This window comes from Ammospiza nelsoni, chromosome 4 (assembly GCF_027579445.1).
Source record: "Ammospiza nelsoni isolate bAmmNel1 chromosome 4, bAmmNel1.pri, whole genome shotgun sequence".
Classification (NCBI taxonomy): Eukaryota; Metazoa; Chordata; class Aves; order Passeriformes; family Passerellidae; genus Ammospiza; species Ammospiza nelsoni.
Genome location: NC_080636.1, coordinates 5330043 through 5339146, shown reverse-complemented (window position 1 = coordinate 5339146; position 9104 = coordinate 5330043). Strand labels below are relative to the sequence as shown.

General features: G+C 45.2%; 1 long non-coding RNA gene across 1 annotated transcript; it reads right to left on the bottom strand.

The window, feature by feature from the left end:
• Positions 1-2238: 2238 nt before the first annotated feature.
• On the bottom strand, positions 2239-5468 carry LOC132071925 (uncharacterized). The gene is made up of 2 exons (XR_009418254.1): positions 5394-5468; positions 2239-2541 (listed from the first exon to the last, which is right to left on the bottom strand). It is a non-coding gene; the product is annotated as an uncharacterized LOC132071925 (long non-coding RNA).
• Between the last annotated feature and the right edge of the window lie 3636 nt (positions 5469-9104).

The window sequence follows — 9104 nt, the reverse complement described above, 5'->3', positions numbered from 1 at the left end:
GCAACAAAACAACATTTCAAGGGTGTTTTTGATTTTTTTTTCCCTGTTTGGTTATTTATTTCTGCAATTGTTTTTTTCCCTGGTTCACAAGGCTTGTGGGCAACTTCTCTTTCCCTTTGGGGCCCTTTCTTTCTCCCAGACCTGGAGCAATGCTTCCCATCTCCTCAGAGCACATTAAAAAAGAGAAGTGGGATCATGACAAAATACAGAATGTGATGGGCTCTTTTAAGAGCTTTTATTTCCCTGCTGGTCCTGCTGCTTGTGTCCCCACCAGAAAACATTCCAGCAGTGCTGGAACAGGATAATTCCTCTGGGAGATGCTGTGGGGTTCAGGATGTGCTGGTGAGGAAGAAGAGGACCCTATTTCTGGTTGCTCATCACTTAAATAAATCCTAAAGAGGGTTTGTGGTTGGCAGTGCTTGCTGGAGCCACAAGTTTGTCTTTGGAAATGCTTAAAAGTGTGCTGGGATTTGGGGTTGTGTCCCGAGTGCACCCAGTGCCTCAGTTTCCCCAGGAAGTTTGACTTTTATCAGATTTAGCCTGTTCTATTCATAGAATCACAGAATGATGGAATGGTCTGGCTTGGGAGGAACCTTAAAGATCATCTCATTCCACATCTTCCACTGTCCCAGGGTGTTCCAAGCTCTGTTCAGCCTGGCCTTGGACACTTCCAGGGATCCAGGGGCAGCCACAGCTCCACTGGACAACCTCTTCCAGTGTTTCATCACCCTCACAGTAAAGATTTTTTTCCTAATATTCCATCTAACCATTCTCTCTTCCACTGTGAAGACATTCCTCCTCCTTGTCCTGTCTCTCCAGTCTATCTCCATTTTTCTTGTAGCTCCCTTCAGGTCCTGGAAGACCACAATGAGGCCACCCCAAAGCCTTCTCTTCTCCAGGTTGAGCAATCCCATTTCTCTCAGCTTTTCCTCCCAGCAGAGCAGCCCCATCCCTCTGACCAGCTTTGTTCTCCCTCTGCATCAGTGCTGGAGAAAAAGTCCAGGGAAGCGTTTGGGGCAGGATCGAGTTCACCATCATAAAGTGAGGCCTCCCTCAAGGACAGCATCTGGTGGGACAAATTAAAACATCCTTCCCTTGTGCCCCTCCCTGTGGATGCTCTGGCTGGGAGAAACCTGAGAATGCTTAAATTCCACACCAGATCTGCTACAAAACCAGGTGGACGTGCTGCCTTGTGAAGGCTGACCTAGAACAGAGACTGGACAGAGCTAAAGAATAAAGCAGAGATTTATTAGGAGGCCTCAATGGATGCACCTTGGGCAGCACAAGAGCCCAGCCAGGGCTGCACCCAAGATGAACCAAAATGGTCACAAAATGAACCCAAGATGAACCCAAAAGTATCACAAAATGAACCCAAGATGAACCCAAAATGGTCACAAAATGCACGACCGCTCACGGGGTCTCTCACTTTGATCAGTTCTGCTCCATTTGCATCTTGGAGTTAATTGTTCAATTACAGCTTTAAGTTATGGAGTCCCATCCTGCTTGTTTTTCTCTCTCCAGCCCACGTTGTTTGTGCTCTTGTGCCTGAGATTTGGATCATTTGTCCTTGGTCCCCAGCTGGAGCAGGAATTGTTTTGTCTCCCTGCTCTGTGCACAGAGCTCACCATCCCCTCATATAAAGCCCAGACCCACACACTAAAGCAGCACAGAATCCGAAAAACACAAAAGCCAAAACCTGAGGCATCAGACAAGCTGCTTTTTCATTCAGCAGCAAGGAGCAGGAGGTGGGGACAGAGAATTTGCTGACGTGCCCTTCCACGAGCAAAGCATTTCCCACTCCTGCCCTTCCCATAAACCTCAAACACTGCTGGGAACAAAGTGTCCCCCTGCAAGAAAAGCCCTCACCAGCAATTTCTGCTCCCACCAGAGCTTCCTGAGATATTCCAGCTTGTGCCTGCTCCTCTCCCACCGATTTGAAGCGCTCCTGACAGCTTGAGGGAGAGGGTGGGATGCTGTTGCTGCAGCTCCGCCATATGTCCCCAGCCACGCTCCCTCCTCAGCTGCCTCCCAGTGCCCAGGCACCTGGCCAAGGCAACCCCAAACCTCTGGGCATCCCTGAACCTCCTGGGCAAACCTCAGAGCTGCTCTGTGGCCACAAACCCTCTCCAGAGTTTCTCCAGAAACTCCCACACACTCCCAGAGTAACCCTGAGTTTGCATCTGGGCTGGTCAGCCCCTGGCTCCATTCAGCTCTCAGGTGATTATTTCATGAGATGGATTTATTTAATGAAATTGATTTATTTCATGAGATGGATTTACTCCATGAGATGGATTTATGCCATAGGTTTAAGAGGTGATCCAACCCCTGCGATGGGAATAACCTTTCCTGCAACGTTCAGGCAACAATGGCCAGAATGCAACTCCTGTGAATGGTTTGAGAGGGAGGCACAGTACAAATATACAGCTTTTGGGAAAATAAATCCTCAGTTTGGGCATCAACACCATGGCTGTCTGCTGCATGGAGAGCTGGAACACCAACCCAGTGAAGGAGTTCTTTAGGGACCAAGCCAGACCCAGGTACCTAAAAAACCCAAAACGAGAGACAGGCAATTTATTGACCAAAGGTGCAATTTTCTCCTTTCCTTCCTGAGGGTTGGATTAAAGCTCTTTGGGAAAAAAAAATTGTCAGCAAAACGCCCTCACCCCTGCACTGAGGGAAATCTAGATGCAGCCCCCAAAGATCTGTAATCCCCCAGCCACAAAACTGTCCCAGAAGTAACAGAGAGGAAACAAAAACCAGTGTTTGCAGCACAGGGCCCTCTGGATTCCAAGCATTTCCTTTCAGCAGAGTAAATGATGTTTTATGCCTATAATTAACTGGGAGCCAGTACACACTGAGCTGGTTTTAAGCTGACTCAATGCTGTCTGCAAGGCACAGTGTGATAAAACAATATTCAAATCAACTTCTTCACTGAGCTGGAGAGTGACACAATGTGGAGATGGATGCCAAGAGTTAGTGGAGGTTTGCAAAGCCCCGGGCACAGGGAGGGATTTCAGGAGTATTTTCTTTAAAGAGTTGATTTCCAATCTGCAGGCTGTGAGTTCTGAAGGGATCTGGTTTCTGAAGCAGCTGAGTTCCTACAGACTCGCTGTAATGTTATTTTCTTAGGGAAAAAGGCATCTAAAAGTGTTAGTGACAAGTGAGGTTGGAAGCCAGAGCTGCTGGGAGGTTTAGGTGGATATTTGGGATAATTTCTTCATGGAAAGGGTTATGAACCACTGGCACAGCTGCCCAGGGCAGTGTTGGAGTCTCCATCCCTGGGGAGGGATTTAACTGCCACATGGATGTGGCACTTGGGGACATCTCAGTGGTGGCCTTGCAGTGCTGGGTCCATGATTAGACTGAAAAACCTTAGAGGGCTTTTCCAACCTTCATAATTATCTGGAAACCATGATCCCTGGAAACATTCCAGGCCAGGATGGGCAGGGCATTGAATAGCCTAACCCTGCCAAAGAGGTCCCTGCTCACTGCAGAGGGGTTGAACTAAATGATCTTTAAAGGCCTCTTCCAACCTAAACTATTCCATAATCCTCAGGTTTGCCAAGGTTTGGATGAGCGGGAGATACCTCAGGTTGATACCCCTTCATTTAGGGGTGGTCTCCACGTTGTCACCTGCTTGTCCCCACCTGCTGAGGGGTCTCTGATGGTCCCTGGGGGTCATGACTGTGCCTCCAGTGGGGCTGGAGAGCAGCTCAGCCCATCCAGGGGCACAGAGGGGAAGCTTTTCCCCACAACAAAGTGATTCCACCTGAAGCATCTGCAGCTCCAGCACCTCAGGATGAGCTGCTGAAGTCTGGCTGATGAGGAGACCTCCCAAAAGCTGGTGGGTGGATCAGAACATGAAGGTCACTCCAAGAGTGCTGGTGACTGCCCCAGCCACCCATCCTCTCCCTCACCATGCTTCCAGTGGGGCTCCTAATGGCCATTATTCCCTATTTATTCCCATTTCTTGGAAAACACAGTGGTTCTGGAGGTGCTTGACTCTTCTGAAGCCTGTCCTTTAATAGGATTCCTTCCCTTTAAAAGATTCTTTTCTTATTGCTGCATTTCATTATGTCAAACCCCACAGAACTGCAAACCCTCCCCAGGTTTTCTTTCTGTGTGATAAAAACCAAATTATAATAAAAGACTGAAATTGAAATGAACCTTTTTTTCATTTGAATGAAGTGGAAGCATTTTTCTTTGGTCTGATGGAAAAACATTTTTGTGCACAGGTGAGTTTGGAAAGCTGATCCCACCTGGAACAAAACACCTTGGTGAGATCACAGATTCCTGCACAGCTGAAGGCAAAAATCCTCCCCTTAGTTCTTGATGTGGTGGTGGGTGTCACCTCCATGCACAGCCAGGAGAGGTGAGGTTTGTTTACTAACATTGTAGAATTAGTGCAAATGTCACATTTTAGATGGATTGCAGTTGTGTCCAGAGAGCTTTCAGTGCAAGGAAAGGAGATTTTGGAGCTGCACTGAGGCAGGGCAGAGGAGAGGAGAATTTTTTGGGGGTGACGTTGCGCTCATGACCTATTCCAGACTTTGGAGGTGCAGAGGTGCCCAACACACCCTGATGGGCAAACAGCTCCAGCTCTCTCAGGGTGGGCTTAATCCACATTTTCATCTGCCAGGGCTGCTTTCCCCTGTGGTGTTGTCTTATATAGCACAAGAGTTCTTATAGTGCAAGGATTATAGTGCAAGGATTCCATACCGCCAGAGTTTCATGCTTCCTTGATGTTTCTCACAGGCATCTCCTCTAAGCCCTGACTGTTCCTGGTCCTTGCAGCAGTCATCTGACTCCAGTTCCCACCAATCCACTCTTTTATACCACTTGTTCTTATTGGCTACAGCTGTGGCCTGTTAAGATCAGACCTACTCCTAACCTTTAGTAATTGGTTCAGCAGCAACTCATTGGGGGATAAGATTACATTCTACATTACCTTCATTTACCCATACTGTGTCCCCCTACAATTCCCACTTTTTCTTTTAACTACAGAGTTGCAGCATTTCCAGAAGTACATATTCAAATAAATTAACATTATGACATATTTATACATTTAATTTAGAACTAAGAGTTATACAGGTGTCCAAACAGCAGATTATAGTATAGATATATATATACTTCTACATGTTAGTTCAGTTTTATAGTTTACTAAGTGCTTATCTTCCTATTTAACAAACACCAATAGCTGTAATTGATGCATTTTGTCAATAGTTTAGTATTCAAATCCTGTTTCCCCGAATCCATGGGTCATCCTGAATTCACAGGGCAATATAGTTTAGCATTTAAATCCTTTTTCTCCCAAATCACGTCAGGGTTACCATGTGTTCTCTTACATATCACAAGAGTTCTATTATCATTATTATAGTGCAAAGATTCCATACCTCCAGAGTGTTGTGCCTCCTCAATGTTTCTCATAGACAGTTCCTCTAAACACTAACTCTTGGTCCTTGCAGCAGCCATCTGACTCTAGTTCCCACCAATCCGCTCTTTTATAACACTTGTTCTTATTGGCTACAGGTGTGGCCTGTTAAGACCAGGCCTACTCCTAATCTTTAGTAATTGGTTCAGCTGCAACTCATTGGGGGATAAGATTACATTCTATACCACCTTCATTTACCATACTATATTTCCCCTACACTGTGGAACAGGGCTGTGTCCAGGAACCATCCTGGAGCCATCTGAGGAGGCTTTTAGGAGGCCTTGGAATAGACATGGAAGCTTCAGCTCCACTCCTGAGGAACAGACCATTGCAGCACTGTGGTCCCCATCAATCCCACACTTGTCACTCTTTTTTTTTCTTTCTCTTCTTTAACAAAGCTGGACAGGACAGAATAGTGGATTTACTGTTCCTGACCCTCTGGCTGGGAGCAGACACATTTCCAGGAGAGCAGAGAGGACATTACCCTGTCTGCTGCCCTGCTGACCCCATTTGGGACTGGCAAAGCAAGCAACCATTGATCTTAATCCCTTTTTCCTCTGCTGTGAACACACTGAAGGTCCCACTGACCCTTTACTGACCAGTGAAGGTTCTGGTTTCCAATAATCCAGGTGGGTACTGATACTGGCAGAGGCTGGCTGGATGAGAAGCAAAAAAGAGATACAGCTGGAGGGCAGCTATTACAGCCAAAAAGATGAAGGAAAAAAAAAAAAAAACAAAAGAAGGAAAAACCCCTAATAAAATTGTAGCAAACTTTCTGAGGGAATGGAAAGAAGGCAAATAGAGTTTCAAAGAGCAGAAGTGACTTGGAAGGCAAGCACTTGCAAGGATACGTTTCCACTGAGCAAGGACTATCATTATTATCATTATTATCCCTGACCTGCAGCTGTTTGTGACCCTGGACAAGGGGTCAGAATGCTAGTGTGGAGCATGAAGGACATCCCAGGGTCCCCTTCGGGTCTGACTGTTCTGCTTGAAGCATCCCTGCAGCATCTGAGCCTTCCTCCTGGATTCACACTGAGGCACCTCAGGATGAGCATTCTGTTCCTGTTTTGTGTCTCTGATGCAGTCCTGGGAGTCAGAATGTCCTCCAGAAGCACCCAAGAGAGGGTTGGAGGGAGCTGCTCCCACCTCCTTCCCCTGCTCTCCAAGGACACGTGTCACAGACACATTTTATGAAAAATCCTTTTGCTAGGATTTTTTTCTCCTGAGAAGCTGAGAGGCCTCAGAAACAAAATGCAAACAATAATTATCTGCTGCTGTGGAATGCAACAGGTGCATCTGTGATTGGTCCTATGTGGTTGTTTTTAATTAACAGCCAATAACAGTCAGCTGGCTCGGACTCTCTGGTCAAGATTTTATTATCATTCCATCCTTTTCTATTCCTTTCAAGCCTTCTGATTAAATCCTTTCTTCTGTTCTTTTACTATAGATTTTATATATAATTTTCTTTTAATATAACATATATCATAAAATAATAAAACAGCCTTCTAAAACAGAGCCAAGATTCTCATCTCTTCCCTCATCCTGGGATCCCTGTGAATGCCTCCACAGACACACACAAAGGGTCTGCAGCATCCCATCCTGCCCTTCCCCATGCTCTGGCATCATTTGGGATAAAACACATCCTCCCTCCTCCCCAGGATGTCACCAAGCACCAAAGTCTCACAACTTTGGAGCTGTCCAGGTACTTGCAGACAACAGAGGAGCAGCAATGGACCACTTTGTGACGCCAATCAGAATTTATTTCCCTTCTTCCCTAAACTGTGAGTCCTTGAAAGTGTTGTCATGGCTACTGAGGAGTGAACTTGACTCACTTGGGCAGCCATTGTTCCCTCCAAGTGAGCTGATCTGAAATTTCTCAAGGCTCTCTTGTCACAAGGCTGCAAAAATATTATATCTGTTTCTCAGAGGAGCTTCCTTTGCAAGCTGAGCATAAAGGGCACAGCCAGAGCCCAGGCCTGCTGTAATGCAGGGGTTTTAGTGGCCCTGGGTGCCCTCAGCAAATAATTCTTTAACTGTTCCCTTCTTTCCAGCAATCTCCCTGCCACACAGCAAAAGGTCAGTCTGCTGTGAGGTCCTCTGCAATTCCTCTGCTACAATATTTTCTGATCAATGGTTAAAAGTGGCATCACTTTATTCTAATGGAATCTCCTCCAGTGGAGGATAAATTCCAAAAGGGTTTCCAGGAGCACTGGAATATATATTGTGGTTCTGGCTCAAATGAATGCATGACATAATTCCACTAAAATCAATGAAATTGTGCTCGGGGATGCTTCTGCACTGCTGATATTAAAGCTGCATGGATGTGGTTTTATTGCTACTTATTGCTTACCCTGAATCTGTTTTCATATTATCCCAGTCCCAGATCCATCGGGGGAATCCCTAAGGGTTTGGAGCAACCCATGTGGAAATCAATGGATGAGAGTGGAGTGGGGAGAGTTACCCTGTGTGAGTATTGAAGTTCCTGACCATAATGTGGGAAACAAGCAGATGCTCTCCTGAGGAGCGTGGAGTCAAAACAGATGATGCAGATCCGTGGCAGATACTGGTTCCTGTAGCTATCAGCATCAACAAAAATAATCTGGTTTATTAGGAAAGCTGCTCAGACAACAGATTTGTCACCATCCTATAAACACTCCCTTACCAGTCCTTAAAAAAACCCAATCAACCAAAAAAAAAAAAAAATAAAAGCTATTGAATTCAAACATGCAGAAAGGAAAAGAGATGTGAAATACTGGCCTGGGGTGAGATTGGGGTCAGAGCAGTTGGCCAGGCTGAATCACTCCCTGTCACAAGGATGCTCAGAGCCCCACTCTCCAAGTTCCTCCTGCAAAAAGGCTTTGGGAAATACTTTACCTTGAAATGGGGGCCAAGAGCTCTGCACAACAGATGAAACCCCCTTGGCAAAGTCTCTTGCATGTAATGGGAATAACACAATTTAAATCCCATTCTGTTAAAAGATAAGTAAAAGGACAGAGAACGGGCCTTAACTCCTTTATTTTCTTGTAGTGTTTCAGCTGCCTGGACTTCTGTATCATCACCTCCTTTAGTTTATGGTGCCCAAAGATCCATTCTCCTTTTTGAATTCCCTTTAGTGTACTGTGCCCAAAGATACCATCTCCTTTTTGAATTTCCTTTAGTTTGTTGTGCCCAAAGATCCATTATCCTTTGAACTTTCTTTGCTTTATTGCACCCAAAGGTCCATTTTCCTTTGAATTTCCTGTAGTTTATTTGTGCCAAAGATCCATTCTCCTTTTTGAATTTTCTTTAGGTTTTTGTGCCCAAAGATCCATTCTCCTTTTTGAATTTCCTTTATTGTGCCCAAAGATCCATTATCCTTTGAATTTCCTTTATTGTGCCTAAAGATCTATTCTCCTTTGAACTTTCTTTACTTTATTGTGCCCAAAGGTCCATTCTCCTTTGAATTTCCTGTAGTTTATTTGTGCCCAAAGATCCATTCTCCTTTGAACTTTCTTTAGTTTATTGTGCCCAAAGATCCATTCTCCTTTTTGAATTTCCTTTACTTTATTGTGCCCAAAGATCCATTATCCTTTGAATTTCCTTTACTTTATTGTGCCCAAAGATCCATTTTCCTTTTTGAATTTCCTGTAGTTTATTGTGCCCAAAGATCCATTCTCTTTGAACTCTCCAG